The sequence below is a fragment of the Rhinolophus sinicus genome, chromosome 17 (assembly GCF_057876585.1).
Source record: "Rhinolophus sinicus isolate RSI-liver-muscle chromosome 17, RSI-T2T, whole genome shotgun sequence".
In the NCBI taxonomy this organism is placed as follows: Eukaryota; Metazoa; Chordata; class Mammalia; order Chiroptera; family Rhinolophidae; genus Rhinolophus; species Rhinolophus sinicus.
In genome coordinates, this window is record NC_142517.1 from 47,064,506 (window position 1) to 47,086,238 (window position 21,733).

A 21,733-nucleotide genomic window follows, 5' to 3' on the forward strand; every position below is an offset into this window, starting at 1 on the left:
GTTTGGACTGAATGAAAATTTCTATTTCTTACACTGCCCAGGGGACACTGTACTATGCTCTCTTCTGGAAGAACATAACTTTGCACAGAGACAGAAGGGTATATGCACTAAAGTTAGTCAACCTGGGTTCAAATCCTGGTTCTGCCACTTACTAGCCATGTGTCTTTGAGCAACTTACTAAACTTTTCTAAGACTCAGTTTTGTTATCTATAAAATGGAAATAATATTTATTGGGAGGCCAAATGAAGTAATGCATGCCAACTGATGAGGAGGATGCCTGGCATACAATAAGTGCTCAATAAGTGTTAGCAGGAGTGCATATTACATTTAAACATGTTTCTCATCCTTTACTGTCAACAGTCCACAGACTCATGTGCATCAAGAATGGAAATGATTCATTCTGCCTTTTAAGCTTTCTGGTTTCTATATAAACCTGGAAATATGGTTCTCCAGCTCAGAAATTCAAAACAGTCTGATTAAAAACTTCCTTTGCCTCATTGTGAAACCTCATTTGCTGTGATACTGCATTCAAGTAGCTATGAGCTGGCTGACGAAATACCCACTATGTGTCAAACACATCTGAAAGAAGGTAATTGTTTGAAAAAGACCATTGAAGCAAAACCTACATAAAGAAATATACTCCTAATTGCTTTATTATTGACGCTATTATTTTATATTATCGGCCCTTCGACACGTTATTAATATTAGTCCAGCAAGGCAGTGTGGTATTTTATGTTATCCCTGACCACATATTGTGTACATAATGCAGTGCAAACCACGGAGGCAGACTCAGATCACCTAATCCCCAGTGCCTGGGAGCCTGGAGTCGTGCAGGGAAGACGCTGCCTTCGTAAGCACCTACTCACCAAAGCAGGATCCAAGTGTCATAAAAGAGGTACAATGTTCCAAAAGATGAAAAAATTACCTGTGCCTCAAAGCAGAGGAGAATCAAGGAGAACTTCTTGAAGAAGGTGGAATTAAAACAGGTCCTTCAGTGGTGAACAGGATTCCAATGAGAAGAAATGGGTTTGGGGAGCAGCATCCCTGAGTATCTGGGAAGGATGACAGGCCTCCTCAAAGGCTGCGAATGACAAATCTGGAATCCCATTTTTTCAGTGTGTGAGATAGAGGGGAGCATGAGCACGCAGCCTGGAAAAGGCAAAATTAGGTGAGGGAAAGGTTTTGTCTCCACTAAGTTGCAGCATTATTTAGCAAACAACGGCAAAACACCAAAGCTTTCAAGAGCGAGGGTGCCTTAGGAAGATCAATCTGGCAACGAAAAGGCGATCTTTCTTCTGAAAGCTAAAACAGATTATTGAGGGCCTTTAGTGCTTAAATGTTAACGTGTAAGGTCAAATCTTCCTCTGGGAAGCAGCACTGCTGTATTTGCACCAACAGATAGCACACAGACACCTTGCTAGGGTTTGGTAAAGACCTGCAGGCATGTTGGACGAGAGCAACACTATCCACGCACATGATCGATTTCGCATTTCCCCTGAGAAAAGCACTGCAATCTGTAGCTCTCAAAACAATTTGTTTATACTCACATCCCTAGAAAGTGCTAGAGCCATCACTAATAGCGTAGTACCTGTTCAAATCAAAGCGTTATGTTAAAGTCTGTGGCCTTTATGTCAAGGTAGCAGTGAAGGTGCAAGGCCCATGTCATAAAATTAAATAAACTCACAAAGCCTATCCCCTCTCGAGTCCTAGATTTATATTCAGGTTGCATGATAAATGAAATGGGCTTGGTGGCCTCCGCCTATTGCCTGGGAACATTTGTTTGATTTACAATTATAGGACATGATTTGACATACTCGGTGTAATTAGTATTCACGGCTTAGGAGAATGCTCCAACAGTTAGAATTTTAATGTACCGACGGCAGCCCTGAATTTCTCTCTGTCCCTCTTCTCTCTCCCATTCCGTCCTCAAGGGACCATGCAAGCGGGAGATGTGAGTGAGCAAATCCAGATGTCAAGGGTGCTCTACACCGAAACAAGGAACAAAGTGCACGTTCCAGCCATGACTGTTCTGCGTCACTGGCAGAGGCTGCTGTGATCTGTGCTGCTCCCCAAAGCTCTTCATGCAACTGCTGATTACATAGCCTTGGTTTCACTTAAAGAATATTCTGGAAGAAGCCCCAGCTTAGAGAGGGGTACTGAGCATTTACCAGTGCTTTGCTAACAGTCATTAAAGTTATTACTCTTACTTAAATAAAGCAGGGCATAAATACACAGGAGATGTGGTAACTACTGCTCACAACATATGAAAACGTCCTCTGTTCCCAAGCGCCAAAGAGTTGGCCTGTTCACTTTAAATCAGCTTAATTCCTGTTTTAGGAGGCCTTGTGACAGTCTTCCAAAAGAGAGCTGCCAAAACTGTGACTATATTTAGTTGTTTGTTACACACCAACTCAAGGTGGTGCGTGCTGGGAGACACACAGAGAAGCAAAGAAAATTGGAGCTCATTAGTAAGGGAGGCCAGGAAAGCTTTATAGTAAAATTCTGGACTGGGAAATATTTGTTAGGGAATTTTGGTTGTGTTACTTCTAAGGACAAAAAAAAAAAAAAAAAGAAAAAAGAAAAAGAATCTAAGTTACAAACAAGCAATGTAAAACAAGTATAACAAGCAGCACAAACAAGCTAATTTTAAAGTTATAATGGACAATGAAGAAGTGATGATAAATAGAAAAAACCGACCCCAAACTCTGAGATAATGGATGAAATCTTTGATATATTGATCCTTTGGTCTGATATGGTTGACACACATCCCCTGACTCATAGCCTGAAAATGCAAGGGCAGAAAATTATTTTGAATTTTTTTTCTATCCAAGTCACATGCCATTTAGGAATCATCACAAGTTTCAACTGGGTGGCATGCAGATAAATGACCACTTCCTGTGAGTATGTGGCAATTAGAGCAACGCAGAAATGGAATCACAACTGACCTAGAAGACAAGGCGCAGTGTCTGCAAACTGCCGGACCAGATGAACACATTGCATTTAGTTTCTTCTCGGCAGTGACTAATTTTTATTAAATTGGAAGGCCCAACTTAAGCTTGGCTTAGAAATTGCTTCGAGTGCTCATTAGTGGTCTATGCCTTCATTAGCTATCATTGAAGAGAGGGAAACTTATACATTTAAGACCATCTACGCTACATTCAAAACCACAACATTTTATTTTATCCTTTGGTTTGGTGAAGGCTTGGCAGGGGGAGCAGTTCATGTTTTCCTTCATGTCTTGGAATAGAAGTAGAAACTAACTACATGTTGCTCTTAAAATCAGTTTAAAAAATAGTTTGAAACTAGTTAATAAAGTCACATAGCCATAGGTGACAACTGACCCCTAATTGTACCTCAAAGGTTGGTCACTGGTAGTTCATTTATACTTTCTTTCCCAATACACACACTACTCCCCCGACTCCCCACAATACCCCAAACAAAACATGCAACTTTTGAATTAGGATTTGTGGAAACGGCTAAATGGAGTAGCATAGATGAGTAAACAGTGCCACCTAGTGGACAGGAAAAGAAGAAAACTAGTGAACGGGCACAAATGGAAATTTGGACCAGTTGTCAACTTTTGGCCACATTTTCCCCTCACTCCAGCCCTCCATTATCACCCACGAGCAAATATGAATATCTTCTTCCCTCAAGAAGATACCAAACACAAATACAAACAAATAAACCAAAACATGCATAGCTTTTCCTCTCTAGTTTTCTAGTTCCCTACCAAAGGTCCTATCCAAATAAAAAGAACATTTACTGAGCATTTTCCATGAGACAATATTTTGCACAGTGCTTTACCTAGATCATGTCACACAGTAATCCAAACAGTCCAACTATTTGTTAGGGAGTTTGGGTGATTTTTCCAAGGTCATAGAGCCTAACTGTGATAGCCCAGGCAGTAATACCCACTATTTAACACCCTGCACACACAGCCCAAAGGCAAACAAAGAAATCTTGGAAAACATATGCAATAACACAATAATTAAATACATGTTAAGCATGTACAGTGCTCTTGTGACTATTTAAGCAATACAAAAATGAACTGACATGGATCCTGCCCTACAAGAATTTAGTCTTAAAACCTAAATTTGCAGTGTACTTTAGAGTCGACATAATTTCAACCTATCTTCACAGCCCTATAAGCTAATTATGCCCCTTACTTTAGAAATGAGGTTTTATGATTCACCAAGGTCAAACAGATAAGAAGTGACGGCTCTTCAGATTTAAAAGCAAGTTCATCATTCCACATCATGCTGCCTCTTTCCCAAATGCAGCTGCTAGAGATCCCTGGTTTTATGACAAGGGGTAGAGGATGAAGGTGGCAGAGAGCTGACTCAGGAACTAGTCATCATAGGAATCAAGGGTGGAATGTCCTTTCTCTCCACCACTTCCAAACCAACCCCCACCCTAGGAGGAATGACCGTAAGTCAAATCTCTCAACAGATCAGATTAAAACAAACTATTTCCATTCTGTGGGTCTCAAAAAATGAGAACTACAAGAAAACTTTCATAATCTAAAAAAAAAAAAAGGTATACACAAAAACCCCACAGCTAACATCATACTTAATCGTGAGTGACAGGACACTTTTTTCCCTGAGATTGGTGACAAGACAAAGATATCTTTTTTCATCACTATTATCTGAAGTCCAAGCTAGTGCAATAAGACAAGAAAAATAAATAAAAGGTACACTGATTTTTTTAAAAGGAAATAAAACTTTTCATTTGCAGATGACATGATCATTAATGTAAAGAACTCAAAATAATCTACAACAACAAAAAACTCCTGGAACTAATAATAAGTGAATATACCAAGGGTACAGGCAACAAGATCAACATACAAAAGTATTGCTTCCCTACATATCAGCAATGAACAAATATGAAATTATCCAACAATACCATTTACAATATTACCAAGGAGAAGAAAAACAACAAGTTAGGCATAAATCTAACAAAATACATATAGGATCTGCATGTGAAAAATTACCTTCACTGGGGAGAAAAAGCTTTCTGGTATATAAAAGTAGGTAACAGAATCAAGAATAAAGTATATTCTTCATCTAAGCAATTCGGTCAGAGATAAAACTCTAGATATCAAAATCCCAGGATTAGTAGCCCATCAGAGGTTGTCTGATCACCCTCTCCCTTCTATACTCTTCTAATAGAATAAGGGAAACATAATCAAGTGTGGCATACTCAGAGTCCCTTACTCACATAGGAAATCTGAGGAAAGAACTAAGAGGAGGGAAAAGTAACGTTTTTCATGCAAAGCTTTGATATTGTCAGATGGTGAAAAGAAGTAAATGCAGCATTTCTTTTGGCTCCAAGGACATGATGTTTTGCCTTTCCTCCCGAAGTTAAAATTCCAGATCTAGAATCCTATAAGGATCTTTTTAAATTAAGAGGTCATTTTAACTTGTTGAATGCAGCTGAGAGACACAGTTAGAGTTTCCCACTTACTTTCCACACTGTCAGTCCACAGAGAAAATTCATCTGCACAATCATGCATCGTAAGAACAAGGTGGATCTTGACTTGTATGATGCTTACTCTATGTGACTCTGTGCCAGGCACTTCCACAAGAGCTTTATACATATTTGCTCATTTAATCCGCAAACAAACCTATAAGGGAGGTGTTATTGTTATTCCCATTTTACATAGCTAAATATAAACTAGTTTTTTTTTAACATTGTAAAGTTTTTTTTGAAGTTTCCCTTTGGCTTTCATAACCTATAATATGTGTCAACTATGATATAATAATTTGAATCTTTCACAACATTTCAAGAAGCTATTATTTGTGAAAAGCAAGGTGTATTGGTGTTGTGGGGCTCTTGTGTAAGTAGTAGACAGGCAGGAAGTGTGACTCAGTTGAGGGGCATCTCTAAATTTAGTGGTGTGCTGGCCAGTGTTTAACTAGTAGCTCTAGATTTAAATAAAAGGAGGAATGGAGGAGAAAAGAAACCACAAAGAAAACCCTGACTTGTAGCTTTTGCCAATTTCCATGTTTCAATACTCTCACCATTGCTGATTACAAGGTTCACGGAAGTTCCTGACAATTTAACCATGGGCTTTCAACCAGACGGTGGGAGCTGGCTCTAGCACACTACTGCAAACTCCCATGAAGACAGGTTCCATGATTGTTTCATTCAAGCTAGCACCTACCACAGTGCCTAACAGTTAGTAGGCACTCAAGAAATATTTGTTGAATGAATGAATGAGTGGGTCAATAAGATGCAATTAAGTAAATTAGATAGAGGTAAGTATACTCTCCTCCATGGATTGTAACATAACTAGGACCTTGCTGCTTTGACATCATAGTCTCTATTCATCATGATGGTTGTAACTTGTGCTGCAATTTGTGGAGGGAGGGGAGTATTATGTCAACATTGTACCTTGTTGATCATAATGGAAGTGTTAAGAGATGTAAGACTCCTGCGTATGTTTTTTCAAAAGCAGTGAAAAAAGAGATATTAAACTTTTATCCAATTTAATAAAAAAGAATAATACTTATAATTTTTAAATATTATTATTTAATCTCCTATGAGAAAAAAATAGCTTTGTTATATAAATCTGAAACTCTAGCCTCTAACCCCTTGAAATAATAATTGAGACAATTATTTTGAAAACCAAATATTCTTAGGAACTCAATTGTCTCATTACAACAAAATAGACAGGGAACTAGCTCTCCACTACCACCAAATAATTTATTTCTGCTCCTGTCAATGATTTTTTTCTTGTAGTACATACTAGACAAAATGTCAGAAAGCAACTGGACATTCATCCATTCATAAATAAATAAACTTATTTCAATTTGTCTAATACCGATTGTGTGCACAAACTTCAAAACCTGTAAGACATGGATGCAGACTGTGTATAATACCATTAAATTTTAAATAGCAAATGAGAAAAAGTAGTAGTGCCCTAACATAACCAAAATTGAGAATCAAAACCATCTGAAGTATTTAAGTAGATAAGCTAGTGGCTCTCCACCTAGGGTTGCCAGGTAAACTACAGGATTCCCAGTTAAATGTGAATTTCAGATAAACAGTTAATTATTTCTTTGTGTAAGTAAGCTACTAATATTGCCATGAGACATACTGGTACTAAAAAAATGATTCATTGTTTATTTGAAATTCAGATTTAATGGGGCATTTGTATTTTTATTTGCTATACCTAGCAATCTTATCCCGAGAACATATTTGCTTGAAATGGCTTATAAGGGAGCCTGAAATTTCAAATAGATTCAATATTTAAAAGTAAATACAGAAAAATTTGAAAGAACTATTTTTTTAACTTTTAGTGTTGAAAGCCTTTTTAAATGACACAAAATCCAGAAGGCATGGAAGAAAAAATTGATAAGATCCATACTGTAAGAATCAAAACAATTTTTCTGCGGGAAAAAATAAGTCAGGCAAAAACCAAATGACAAATAGGCAAAAATACCTGCAAATTAAAACATATAGGGCCAATCTCCCACATATATAAAGAGTATCTACAAATCTATAAGAGCACAAAGAAAGATCATTTATCCAATTAAAAGTTCACAAAGATATGAACAGACCATTCACAGAAATGAAATAGATATGGTTCTTAAATAAGGGGGAAAAACAGATGTCCAGCTTCACTCATAGTAATAAAAATGAAAATGAAAACTAGATGAAGTCAAAGGTATTTTCATCCACCTAACAGACTGGCAAAATTCCAAAAGTGTGATAATAAACTATGTTGGTATACTGCATAAAAATAGCACTTTATTATGTTGCTGGTGAGGATACAAACGGGTAGAATTCTTATGGCATGCTATCTGACAGTGTCTATCAAAGCTTCAAATACATGTCCTATTGACCCAGCTATTCTACTTCTAGCAATTTTTGCTACAGATAAACAAATGCAAAATAAATTAAGTACAGATATGTTATCTGCAGCACAAGTATAACGGAAAAAAATCTGGAAACAACCTAAATGCTCTTCAATAAGGAACTCATTAAATAAATTATGGTACATGCACACATGGAATACTATGCAACTGTAAAAAAAAGAATTAATAAACTATTAATGTATTGATATGGAAAAAATCTCTATACTTATTAAAAATAAGATATGTACAGTATCTTACAATTTTGGAAACACTGAAACTATATATACACCAGGGATGCCAAAAAAAAAAACATATGCACATTTTAAGAAAGGAAAAAAATGTATTAAAATTGTAATACTCAATATATATTCATAACAAAAAATAAATACAAGTCACATGTATACCTTTTTTTGGCACCCCCGGTATATATGTTAGTGGTTACCTATCAGAGGAATAGGGATGGTTGGATGAAGGGCAGGGAAGGAAAGGAGTCTTTTAATGAATACTTTTTTTTATATATATTTAAAACCTGTGAAAGCATTAACAATTTAAAAAATTAAATAAATTAAATAAATTATTTTTAAAAATACATGTATTATGGTTATCCTGATACTGCTGTTATCCAAAAATAATAGGGCCTGGAGATAGTACACTCCATTTACTACATGGTCTGCCCTATTGGATGGCCATTTAGACCATTATCTCTTCATTTATTGAACCATTTATTAAACACTTACTATATACTCAGCTGAGTATACTTTTGCTGACAGCTTAGTGTACAGATATAAATAGTATAAACATGGTTCTGAGCTTAAAGTCTGGATGAGCTTAAAGTCTGGTTGAGAAAAAATGCTAATAGCTAATCTTTATGTAGAGTGCTTATTCTATGGCAACCACTGTGCTATGCATTTATGCAATTTATCTCATTTAATTCTCACAATAATTTTAAGTAAGGGCCATGATTTGAACTGGAGCTTGAAGGGTAAGATTTTTCCATAGGCAAAGAATGAAGACATCAACCCTGCAAATTGAGGAAACAGCATAAGCAAAGACGAAAAGGTAAAGATAGCTGGCAAATTTGCGTGACTGTCTCATCAGGTTCATGGAGGGATGAAGGTCTGAAAACTCCATTTGGAGCCTTAACCCCTAGGCTAAGGAGGTTTGGAAATTTATTCTAATAAAATAAGCACAGATCGTATCTGATACTTCCTCTTGCTTTTATTTGGGCCACTCGAGACTGTGGACTAAAGCTTTAGTGTAAGAATAGGACAGAGGTCCCAGAGTAGAATTCAGTTTGCGAAAAACTAGGCTGGCTCTCCCAGGTTTCTTGACGATGAGCACGTCAAGTTACAACTCCATTCAACAAGCACCTACTAGGAGCCAAGCACTGAGCCAAGTGCTAGAAACGCAAAAATAAACAAGTAAAGCACATTCCTTGTGCATGAAATTTTATAATTTAGCAGCAAAGAGAGACTATTAAGTGAGGAATTACAATTTAGTGACATCAGTATTTTGGTCTGGGAAGCACGCAGTGTGGACACAGTGAGCAGAAGCATACGAAGGTCTGACAATTAAGTTCACAAACTTGTTGCAACGATGTCTCTAACCTTTTCTTGACATCAGAGGGATCATTCATTATGAATTTGTACCAACTGGACAAGCAGTTAACCAAGTTGACTATTTGGAAGTGCTGAAAAGGCTGCATGAAAAAGACAAAAACGATCTGAACTTTTTGCCAACAATTCATAGCTCTTGCATCACAACAACGCACCAGCTCACACATCACTGGCTATGAGGGAGTTTTTAGCCAGTAAACAAATAACTGTATGGGAACACCCTCCTTACTCACCTGATCTGGTCCCCAATGAGTTCTTTCTTTACCCAAAGATAATGGAAATATTGAAAGGAAGACATTTTGATGACATTCAGGACATCATGGGTAATACGACGACAGCTCTGATGGCCATTCCAGAAAAAGAGTTCCAAAATTGCTTTGAAGAGTGGACTAGGCACTGGGGTGGGTGCATAGCTTCCCAAGGGCAGTACTTCAAAGGTGACCGTAGTGATATTCAGCAACGAGTAGCACTTTTTCTATGATGAGTTCATGAATTTAATTGTCAGACCTTGTATGACTTAGTGTACTGGAGTCCAGGACCAGTCCCCCACCCCAAGGAAATGCCTCTGAGACCTGAAACACAAGTGTAATTTACCAAGTAAAGTAGGGAAAAATAAGGAACACCATGTGCAAAGACATGGAGATATGACAAAGCACAGCTTGGAGAACTGGGAGAAATCCAGTGTGGCTCAAGTGTGAAGGACAAAGACTAGGCTTCATTCCCTTTCTACACTCTGGGTTTCTTTCACTGGCCCTGTGAACCGCTTGTCTCTCCCCCAACAGTCTTAGGAAACAAATGGAGAAGTAGAAGGTGAGAAAGAATTAGAAAAAGGTAAAAATTAATTGGAAATAGAAGTGAGGAGGAAAAGAAGGCAAGAGGAAATGACTGAGGAGACAAGAATGGAGAGGAAAGAAGGGAGAGTGGTGGGGGGACAGGCAAAGAGGTGATGTAACTGCAGGTATTCCTAAAACCTAGGGCACTGGTAAAGATTAAAATGCCCTGGGGGAAGGCGTGAAGGGGGGAGAAATTAAACTGCTCTGGAAGTTAAAAGAAGTAAACAGTGGGTATCCTTAACAGTGCGGGCTTTGCCTTCCTCTGAGTGTTCCTGGAAATGACAAGCTCAAATTCTGATAGCAGTGGAAAGGATTCCTTTGAGGATGAATTAGATGAAGAAAGTGTGATTCTCACATTGGTTCCACTTAATGAAGAACCTAATGAAGAACATCAAATGGAACCAAGCGTTTCTTCAACCTCAGAAGCCAATGTGAAGACACCTAGGACAAATGACAAACTTTATCTTCCTCAAAAAATAAATAATTCAAAGCTTGCCAAAAACCAATCCTCCCCTTGCCAACCATTTTGCCTCCAATTAAGAAAGTGCATTGGGACACTTTGCAGTATGGATATCAACAATTTGAATACCAATGGCAAGAAAACAGAAGTTTATCTGAGGCTCAAGGAACATGCTTTCTCTGAAGAAAAACAAGTGAGTGAGGAGTATGAAGAAGTGGAAAGAATATTCCTGAAACACCACAGGAGACCGCATTGCAGGCATGCTCAAGGAAATGCAAGTTGGCGACCAAGAGAGCAAGGAGTCAGAAAAGTTGTAAGATGAGAGAGAGCGGAAGGGACCAATACAGTTGATGTGACTTCAGCTCAGGAAGCCACGCTGACAGCATGGGCAAGAATTGCTACAAGAGCCATTCAACCTAAGGCTGTTAGTTCATGTTCTGTTTCTACTTCTGCTGAGAACTTTCTGCTGCAAACCTTTGGTGTCAGGTTATGCGTGATCCATGGCAGACCTCCCTTGGCAGACACAAAAGGTTGGATTCACCTGCAGTTCCTTCCAGGTCAGTCCTGGGTGCCTGACACTCCCAAGAAGATGATCTCTCTGTTCCTGTTATCAGCCTGTACTCTCCCCTACCCAGACCTAGAATATAATATGTCTTGCCCTGAATGTGTTAAGAGGAGTAAGAGGATGGAAAGATTAATTACAATATGAAAGGAGAAGCAATCTAGTTTGAACACACCCACATCATTTCTTTTAGATGGGCCATGTCTTAATAAAGAATAAATGGTGGAGAGCTCACAGCTAAAATAAATAAATAGATAGATAAATTAAATAAATAAATAAGTACGTAAGTAAATAAATAAATAAATAAATACTGTTCTGAGAACAGCAAAACCCAAAAGCATGTTTGAGAGAATCCTCAGAAAGGACCAGAAGAAAACAGCCACTGAGCATCCACAGTGCATACTAAGTATTTTCACACATGGTATCTCAATCTTCACAAAAGTCCTGCTAGATGGATACTATTGTGTCACTTACAAAAAAACTAAGGCTCTGGAAGACTCAATGAGTGTTCCAATTTTATATGGTTGGTGACTGAGGAAGCTGGCATTCGTCATGCCTGAGTCTACATGAAAATCTCTACCATTCAAGACAAGAGAATGGGGACACTTTCTTACCATTTTCCTCAAGTGCTTTCTTTGAACCTGGGAAAGGAGTCATCTGCATTCTAACATGAAACTCTTGAAATTATACATTATTAATAGTAAAATATATCTTTAATCTACTCGTGACTGTACACGTTATCCATGATAATAAAATCATGGGAAACAAGAAGAAAACAGATACATGAACTCTAATACTAACCCACAACTTCAAATTCAACTTCAATTTATACACAGACACACACACACACGCTGTAGGGAAGAAAAGAGGCATAGGCACAAGTGCTAAGAAATGCCGAATTAAGTTAGCTATTATTTCATCTTCCTGTGACATACATAATCCAAAATGGCAAAAGGCAAGAGAAAATATTAGAGCTGTAGATGGTCAGCTAATTATATAATCATCCCACTCCATTTTCTTTTTCCATAGATAGCCACTCTTAACTATTTGGTGTGTATCCTTCCAGACCTTTCTCTATAAATATAAATATATATGAATATATATTTATACACACACACACACACACACACACACACAGAAAATATATAAGTGTGTGCATATATATTTGATAATACACAGAACACACACAACATACGCTAATACATAGGGGTTTTTAACTATATAATCATACTATGCAAACTACTCAGCCCCTTGCATATTAAATAAAAAATATATCCTGGATTTCCCTGATTCCTTTAACTTGATGAATAATATTCTATTGCATAGATATACCATAATTTACCAATTTCCTTCTTAATGGACTTACAATGACTTCAGTTTCTATTATTACAAATCATGTGGCATTTTGCACCTTTGCAATTATACCCTTGTACACTATGTATTTCTGTAATTTAGCTTTCTGGAACTGAAGTTACTGGATCAAAGTGTTTATACTTCTTTTTTGATAGATATTGCCAAGTTGCCTCCAAAAAACTAAACTTTTTACTTCTTTTGCTAAAACTTCTGATACCTAAAAATTTTCTCATAACCACCACCATATATGTGGAGTCTCATGTTGTTACAAAAATCATTTATTTCTCAAATAGTTTTCTAAAAGGGCCTTCATTTTTTCCAGAATGGGTTGGGTTTTATTGTAAATAAATGAAAAACTGAGAAATTTTGAAACAGGCTACCTGACAAGCATTCCGTCCGAATCTCAGCACAGGCAGCAGGTTGGGCTGCCAGAAGGACGGGCTGGGGGCCCACACAGGCTCCCAAAGCCAGGCAAAGCCTGGGGTCCCACAAATGGTAGCAAGATCAGAAGGCAATTCTAGCGGCAGCCATCAGGCAGGGCCAGCAGTTGGAACTGGGAGCTTGACCCACGGAGGAAAAGGCAGGTGAGGTTAGTAAAGGCCCACACCAGTTTATTGTCATTCCCTCAACTATGTATTCAGCAACTACTACTATCTGCCTGGCACTACACGAGGCTTGAAAACTATACAAATGAATAGAGAGTTTCTCCCTAATGTTAGAGTTGCTCACACTCTAGCAGGAAACACTCTGTGTGGTCTTCTGGAACTCAAGGGCTCCGTGATCCCGCTTTTGCTCTGAGCCCCCTACCTTCACTCCACACCCCTAGCTCCCTTTCCTCTCTCCACACTGCACATCTTACACATCTTACAGTCCTGGTACAACAAGAGGGCGATGGCCAGAGTGTCAGGGGAGATGTGGTGAAACGTAGGATGTATCTTAGCTCCTCCAAAGTTTCTGGCCAGGGCGATGGAAAATCATCCGCCTTTGCCTCTTCCCCAGCCATGAGTCAGTCTCACTTTATATTTTTGGTTCGTTGAACGTGTTGAACATTTAAATACTTCCTGCTGTCCTGCGTGGCTTAGGACAGCCAATTTGGGACTGCCAATCACACTCAGATTTAGAGAATTTCAAAAAGCAAGTTCTGTGTTTGTATCCATGGAGACAGGGCTGGGGGTGGTTCACGTACTGCATGTAACAGGTAACCTAAAGCAGTCTCTGGGGAGGACCTCACAAGGTGACACTTCAAGCTTGTCAGAACACCTCCCTGTACCATTACATCGCCAATTTACAAAAGAGGGGGGACATCATATTTTCTTAGATAATTACACTGAACCGGCAGAATGACTAATCCATCCATTCAAAGCCATCGCTTGTATTCCGAGAGTAACCTCAGTCCCTGCTCAAGATCAGAGTTCAAGGCAGGCTAGGAGCTCAGCTCAGGGTTCAAGTGCTCAGTGCACTCCTCCCAAAGCCCGCCCCGATGTGCTTCAGAAAGAGCGCAGAGCTCTCAGTTAGAAAGTCTAGATTATTTTCTTTGCTCTGATACTAGGTATATGATTTTAGAGATTCAGCTTATTCATACCTTAAATGGTAAGACAATCAACACCCTTCTGGGCCTCAAAGAACAGCCATAATGACCAAACAAGGCAATGCATGAGAAAGTGCTTGGAGTTGCAAAGCGCAATAGCTACATAAGAGATGAGGAAGAGGAGGATGATGATCCTGAAGGAGGAGGAGGAGTGGGGGAGGGGACATGGCGAAAGTCCACCAACTGGATAAGGTTGGTCAGCAAATAATTCAGTTTTGTCAGAGGAAGTACATTAACTCTCAACTTGAACGCTTATTTCACTTATTGTTCTAAGGGCCAACTTAAGCCTTAGAAACCAAAGAGTAACCCAAACACAGTGTATCACTTTCTTGGGTTCAGCAACTCCTGAGGAGCTAGCACTCACACACAAAGTCACTCCACCCAGTGTAAGTTCCCCTGGATATACAAAAGTAAAATTATGAAAGCTTCAAGTGCGAGAATCATGAGGCCACACAAGTTGCTTAATCTTTGTGCTAAATAACTACAATTCCAAGGAGCAGAAAGAAAACAATCACACTCTCTTGCTAGTGACCCAGCTGTCCAGGTGAGTATGAGTTCATGTGAATGCCCACGTTATTGGGGAGTGGGCTGGGGTGACCTAGACAGACACTAACGAATGATCTTCCTTCGTGGAGTTCTCACTGCAAACCACGGCAGCCTGTTCCTCTTTTTGTTAATTGAAAAGCTACCCTCCTGCCTCAATCCTATGATCTCTACACTGCCCTAAAATACTGCAGATGAAGTCCCAAGGCCTCCTTAAGCTAAGATTTTTAGAATTGGCTTGCTTTCCTAAAGCAATGAGAGGATTAGAAAGGGTTTGAGGAAGATGGGGGGCTGTGAGTGGATGGGAACACAGATGTAAATTCCCTTGTATAAAATTATTGCATAATGGAACTTTTTGCAAAACCAGAGATTATGTAAGTCATAAAAAGCAACAATTCCAAATCAAAGCACTGTATTTGTCAAAGTAACTAAAATAGTTGTTTAAAACACACACGTGCGCGCACACACACACACATACTGTTTTCCAAAGGGTGATATTTTCTGCCTGAGCCCTTTCTTCTCACTTGGCAGCCCTGTTGTGTACACTATCTCTACAGGAATGCAGAAAAACCACCTGAGGGAGAAAATTACTAATCACTAAAAATTACTAATCACTCTCTCACACTAAACAAATCCCACTGGGAGGTTTTTAGTTACACGTCGGGATATGGGTTCTTTTTTTTTTTTTCCTCTCAGGTTAATGACACAAAGGCATACAAAATAAAAAAAAGGAAGCATGTCACATCTTAATATGCATTAGCAGGGATATTTTTACATGATAGCATCTAGGTCTCAGTCCAAAATAAAGGCAAAGTAGACTGAAAGTCTCTAATGCCCACCACTGGGTCTCTCAGAAAGAAAAGAGGTTAGAAAGAGAATTGTACTTCCCACAGCACTGAATGCAGGGCCTGTCATCCCCAGGCGGTGGTCCCTATCGTTTACGCTAACATTCAACAACCTTCTTTTCACATGATATTCAATTCACAAGCTCATCGGGTGCCTGTCATATATTATTTCATTAAATAGATTGGCGTGTTATTTATGGCAGTCCCCACCAATTTATATCATATCTCTGCACTGTTTATCTCATACTTGTTTATCTTTTACTGTTTCTTTAGTCCATTGTAAATAGCCCAGGCCCGTGTACCTACTTAGCCGATCAGAAGTTGCATGTATCCAGTTCGATGGTCATATTACAAATGAGAGAAATTAGTAGAAGCAGTAGAATTCAGAGTTTCTTTCATTTGAGTGTCCTTTGGGTTCTTTTCTTTATTGTTATGGTTTGGCTGATTATAAAACATAACACCATTCACAATAAAAAAAATGTTTAAGGGGGTCAAAGGTGTATAAAGTACAAACTGAAAGTCACAATAACCCCCTCCTCCAAAGACCGTTAATATACAAATACATTCTTTACCTACATAAATATAATTAGAGGTATAATATATATTCATCCAAGTGGAATAATATTTAAAACATAGTTCTATAATTCACTTTTCACTCAGGAATATATTCTAGACATCTTTCCATATCGATAAATATAGATTTACATCCTCCTTTTGAACAGCCACTGAGTATTTATTCCATTTGGGGTATATCATAATTCATTTAAATAATTTCCTATTAGTGGGCAAGTATCTTGTTCCCCATTTTTCACTCTTATTAATGAAGTTGAGATGAATAAGCTTATAAATTGTCTTTGAATACCTTTCTTATTTTCTCCTGAGAATAAATTTCTAGAAAAGGGATCACTTCATCAAGTCATGACCATTTTAAATTCTGAAATATATTTACAATATACTCTGCAAAAAAGTTGATCCAATATACCTGTATTCTCACAAAAAACTACCTATGATCAATATTTTTTATCTTCGCCAATCGGATAGATAATGATCAAATACAATGTCATTATTCTTTCGGGTGCATTCCTTTGTTAGTGAAACAATATTTTCAGATGACTATTTCATTAATGTGGTAATGAAATCTAATATTTTTTTAAGGTTAAAATTCTTCACATGCTATTTTAGACTGAAACTACCCCTTGCTTTTATTAGCTATTATCCGTTTATCACAACATTGAAGAATCATTCCCATTTTAAAGATGAAGAAGCTGAGTCCAAAAGCAGTTAAGCAGAGGGCTAAAAGAGTGAACAGTTGACAAGCCTCCTAATGCTACCACTACTTCTGGGGGCAATAAATGGATGGAAGGTACTCTGCTCTAGACAGGAAGTGGAAAGCCGAAATATTAAGTGACTCACATTTATCCCCATTCTAATCTGAGCCATATAAGAGTCTAACTGCATATACAGCAAAAAGCAACCTAACTGGCAAAGCATTTGAGTTTGTGTTCCAAAACTCCAAATTCTAGACCCCCTGTTTTGTGTGCTGCACTAGCACCTAAACTGCCCATAGTAACTGTGTTCTATGTTCAGTTCTTTTTCAATGTGTGGTTTAAAACTTGGGACAGATTGCATTCGGTGCTGAGAAAAAAAGGAGTGATTGAACCCCACTGAAAAATGAGCTACATCTAGAGGCAATCCACCTATGACCTGTGGCTCTAACAGTGCATGGGGTTAACCGAATGGAGTCTTTCAGTCTTTAATTTTCTAGGTGAAGGAAGAGCAACTGCCTGAGAAAGAAAATGCAGAAGAGGGTGTACGTCAGAGAGAAAAAGGGGAAGAGGGATAAGTGGGCATGTGTGCTCATGCACACATGTTAAAATTCTACTTCCTGGTGACATTTGCCATTTTAATTACATTTTGGCACTCAGAGTAATTAAGCAACATCTGCTAAACACCCTGTGGAAGAAGTGTGTCCTTCCCCCATCCCAACCCCCACTGGCTTTGTTTTTCCCCTCTTTATTTGGAGGCTTGTTGAGGCGCCCAGTCACCACCTGTGTGGCAAAACCAGCCTTCCCTCAAGATTGGCTGCTCTGCAACAGTGCACAGGTGTGTCCTGAAGCAATCTGGGCATTCTTGTTTTTCACTTAGGCAGAAAGAAAACAAAGAGGCAGAAGATTAAGTTATACCCAGGTACTAACAGATGAGAGAGAGAACATAAGAGAAACCATGTAAGCTAGAACCTTATGTAGATAAATGGTCCTGGAGGGTTCCTAGTGATATAACTGGGATCCAAATAAACTTAAAAATAAACAACTACAGAGACAGACACAGAAACCTGACTTTTGTGTGACAGCACCAATTAAATTTAGTTGTTAGGGAAATGGCAAGTCTATAGCAAATGACATTATTGGAGGGAAAGAAGAATAAATAGAATTGACGTGTATCGAGCACACCTACTGTGTGCCATACAGTGCTTATGCCAAGACGTTAGGTGTTTTTCTTGGAAGGTTGAACTTTGTTTCTAGGACAGAAAGTACATGAATCTATCAAAATAAGGCTCTCCGGCCTTTTCTCCTACCCCTCACCAGTTTGCTGGCAGTTCCTGATGCCTCAGATCTGCTCTTTCAATGTGAAAACATTTCTCTAATTCTGGCTCTCTCATACACACGCACATGTTGTGATAATAAATATGAAGATGCTGCATTCTTAGAAAAGTACTACACCCACCCAAGGATCACTGAGCCCTGTTGATATAATGTGTAAATCCAAGAAGATAATAACTACAATATTATATTGCATTGAAGGAAGGCAAATTAAAATCCTTAAAGAAAAATGGTTGTTTTTTTTTTCAATAGAGGACAGCGGGCTTCTTCCTTCTCCCCCCCACCATCTCTCTCTGTCTCTCCCTCCCTCCCTCCCTCCGTCCTTCCCTCCCTCTTTCCCTCTCGCTTTTAGGCCTCTCCCCCTCGCCCCCGACCCCCCTCCCCCTCTCTTTTGGGCTGACTCCCATGTTGCAATAACGTTTCCACAACCTTGGGCAACTAAAATACCAGTCCTTAGCTACAGAGTATTACTCATTCTGTGTTGAGTTTTCTCAGGCATTGGCATGCCAGGATATCAGAAAATCATAGAGAAAAGGCTAGCGTAATTAATTTTTCATATGTCTACAAAAAGAAAATATATTTTAAGTAAACAACCTCAGCCAACATAAATAATTCATAACAATATTTTAGAGAGGCTTCTCATTCAAGGGAAACTCACACTTGGTTTTGTTTCTGGGTTTTTTCATCCCTGAAGATGGAGAAGCTGATACCAAAACTGCCCTAAGACCATTTCTGGTAGAAACTGACTCTTGCTACCTGAACGTTTGCTGGCTGCTTCATACAGGCTAGGAGAGCGTGCGTAGGCTCAGCACAGAGGTGGGAAATTGAGGAGCACAAACACACAGGTCTCCAAGGATGCTGCCGTCACACTAATCACAAATGATATGCACATGGTCCTCCTGAGCCCTTAAAGCTGCTGCTGAATTGAGAGGCCATAGAACTGAGCAGCACAGGGTTGGGGGGTAAGGGGTGCACAGCCCTGTGGTTCGGAGCACGGGCGCTCAGACCACTTGGCTTCAAATCCCAGCTCAGCTACTTACAAACAAGTTATTTAATCTCTCTAAGTTACCATCTCTTCTTCTGTAAAATGAGCACAGCAATAAGACCTTCCTTGTGACTTGGTTAGAATGATTGAATGGCATGATGCCTGTGATGCTGTGGGTTGTACAGTGCCAGAGTCAGTGCTTGACAGATGGTAGCAGTGGGCATTGCTAGCCAGTGTCACCCTCTGGGAGAGGACACAGGACTTGCCCAAGGTCTCCCAGCTAATTAGCCAGAACTAAGACTCAGTTAAGTCTACTTCCTCTATTGCCACCTGTCACCTACCAGCTCTGCCATCACCAGGCCCAACTGATTTAGAGAAACAAGTCAGTTTCCCATGCAGTCCAGCCACACCCAGCTCTACTCACCCCACCTTTACTTCACCCCAGCCCTGCCCTGCCCTGCCCTGCCCTGCCTTCCCCAGCCAGCCCGGCTAAGTCTCTGTGGGAGGCTCTAGATGAGCCAGGCTTGAGCACCAGTCTAACTGGGTAGTGAGGCCAAGGTCTAAAACCAAAACCTTGACCCACAAACCCAGGTTGAAAACTGCTGCCATTGCCGGCAAAAGGCAGGGGCTTTCAAACTAGGAGAAAGGGGAGTAGAAACAAATAAATGATCCCCAACCAGCTCTTGCCAAACAGCTATGTAAGAGGTTTGTCAAGGTTTTGTTGACAATAGAAAGCCCAACAAACAAAATAAAAAAAATAAATAAATAAATTTCCACATAAGGGTGGAATGAAGGAAAGGCAAGGCAAGGCGCCCAGGCCACCAACTCTAGGGTTCCTGAGACACAGAGGCCGCGGTTGAGAAAGTGAAAAAGAGCAAAGGGAGACTGAGAGGGCACAGGTATGGGCAGAGAATGTCATGTTTGCAGCTGTCAGGCGCACACAGAATTCTGTATTCACAGCTGGGACCCTACAAGATAAAAGACAGACAAACATTGGGATGTGTCCACGAGACAGCCAGCAGGCTAGTGGTGAGTCTCAACACTGTGCAGGAGGAAGAACAGAGAAAAGCTTTTAAGGCATTTATCCTGGAAAAGAGACGTCTCGGATGTGTGATGTCAGCTTTCTCTGAATTGATGCTTTCTCAGCTAGCCCAACTTTGTCTCTGTGGCTCTTGAGGGCAGAGCTAGGCTTGGTGTGTGGGACTTATAGGCAGACAAATTTCAACACAATATGAGAAAGGTATCTCCAACTGGCATACAAAGTATTCTGGCAGTTGTCAAGAGGATGGTGGAAATCGTACAGGTGAGATTCCTGCATTGGGTAACAGGGGTTGGAAGAGCTGACCTCTGACACCTGAGGTCCCTTTCTATCCTGGCATGGCAAAGCGAGGAAAGTCAGCAAGCACACCCAGAGGTACTTTTCTTCAGAATTAATAGCAACTTATGTTTCCTCCCCCCCTTTCACCACTTGATATTTTTCTAAATAAGTAAATTGTTTTTTAATGCTCAGATTCAATAACATTTAGAGGCTGTTTATTAGCTTGGCTGAAAACAGTGGATTACCTCTCTCTCTCTCTTATTCTCATGTGTTGGAAACAGGGAAAATAAGAAGTAATTTAAAAGAAACCCACATTTTTAAAAAGGTCAAAATTGAAAGGTTCAATTATACACATTTCTAATTTTCCATTTAAGAAATAAAACTAAAAGGCAAACACACTGGAAAATGTAATGTTTGAAACATGTAGGACAAAAGGATAGTGTCTTAATATATAAAGAGTTCATATAAATCAACATGGAGACAATCATATCATTAGAAAAGAATGCAAAGGGCATGGAGTAGAAAATAATTAAAATTTTGTGTATGCACATATACATATACAAAACCAATAACTACATGGAGAAATGTTCAGACTCGAAAATAATCAAAGAAATGCCAGTTCAAACAATAATGAGACAGTATGTTGCATCTCTAATACTAGTTTCTACTTTTTTAAAATCAAATATCCAAACAGATCTGGATCCTATTTTTTATAGAATAAACACAGTTTTACATACAAGGGTGTTTGTTTCAGAGGGGGAAGGCATTCTGACCCCTTTCTGACGCTTGTTAGAAACAATGCCAATGGAGAAGTATAATCATAGTATGATTATACAAGACGAGTTCAGTGGGCAGACCCTCTTCTCATCTGTAGTTGTACCATTGAAAAAGAAGCTGGCGCGATTTTTGCAGAAAGATTTCTTTCAAGGATTTCATTAAGCATTACATGTTTTTTCTGCTGAAATGTAAAATTTATGTTTCTGAGAAAGGTGCAGACAGATCTTGGTGAGACATACTAGGAAACAGTAGATAAGAGTCACAACTTACTTTTCCCAGATCTTTGCAAGAGAAAAGTAAACATCATTAAGTGTGTGGCAAGTGTCAGGACTCTGTAGGCTTGTAACAGGAAATCCAGCCAAGGGTCTCTGAAACACAATTTCAAATAGCTAAT

General features: G+C 39.1%; 1 long non-coding RNA gene and 1 pseudogene across 1 annotated transcript in view; one reads left to right on the forward strand and one right to left on the reverse strand.

Moving 5' to 3' along the window:
* LOC109450251 (uncharacterized) overlaps positions 1-21,733 on the reverse strand; it is a 122,093-nt gene that overhangs the window by 65,744 nt on the left and 34,616 nt on the right. The gene's annotated exons all lie outside the window — the stretch shown is intronic.
* LOC109450250 (developmental pluripotency-associated protein 2 pseudogene) lies at positions 10,587-11,477 on the forward strand (annotated as a pseudogene).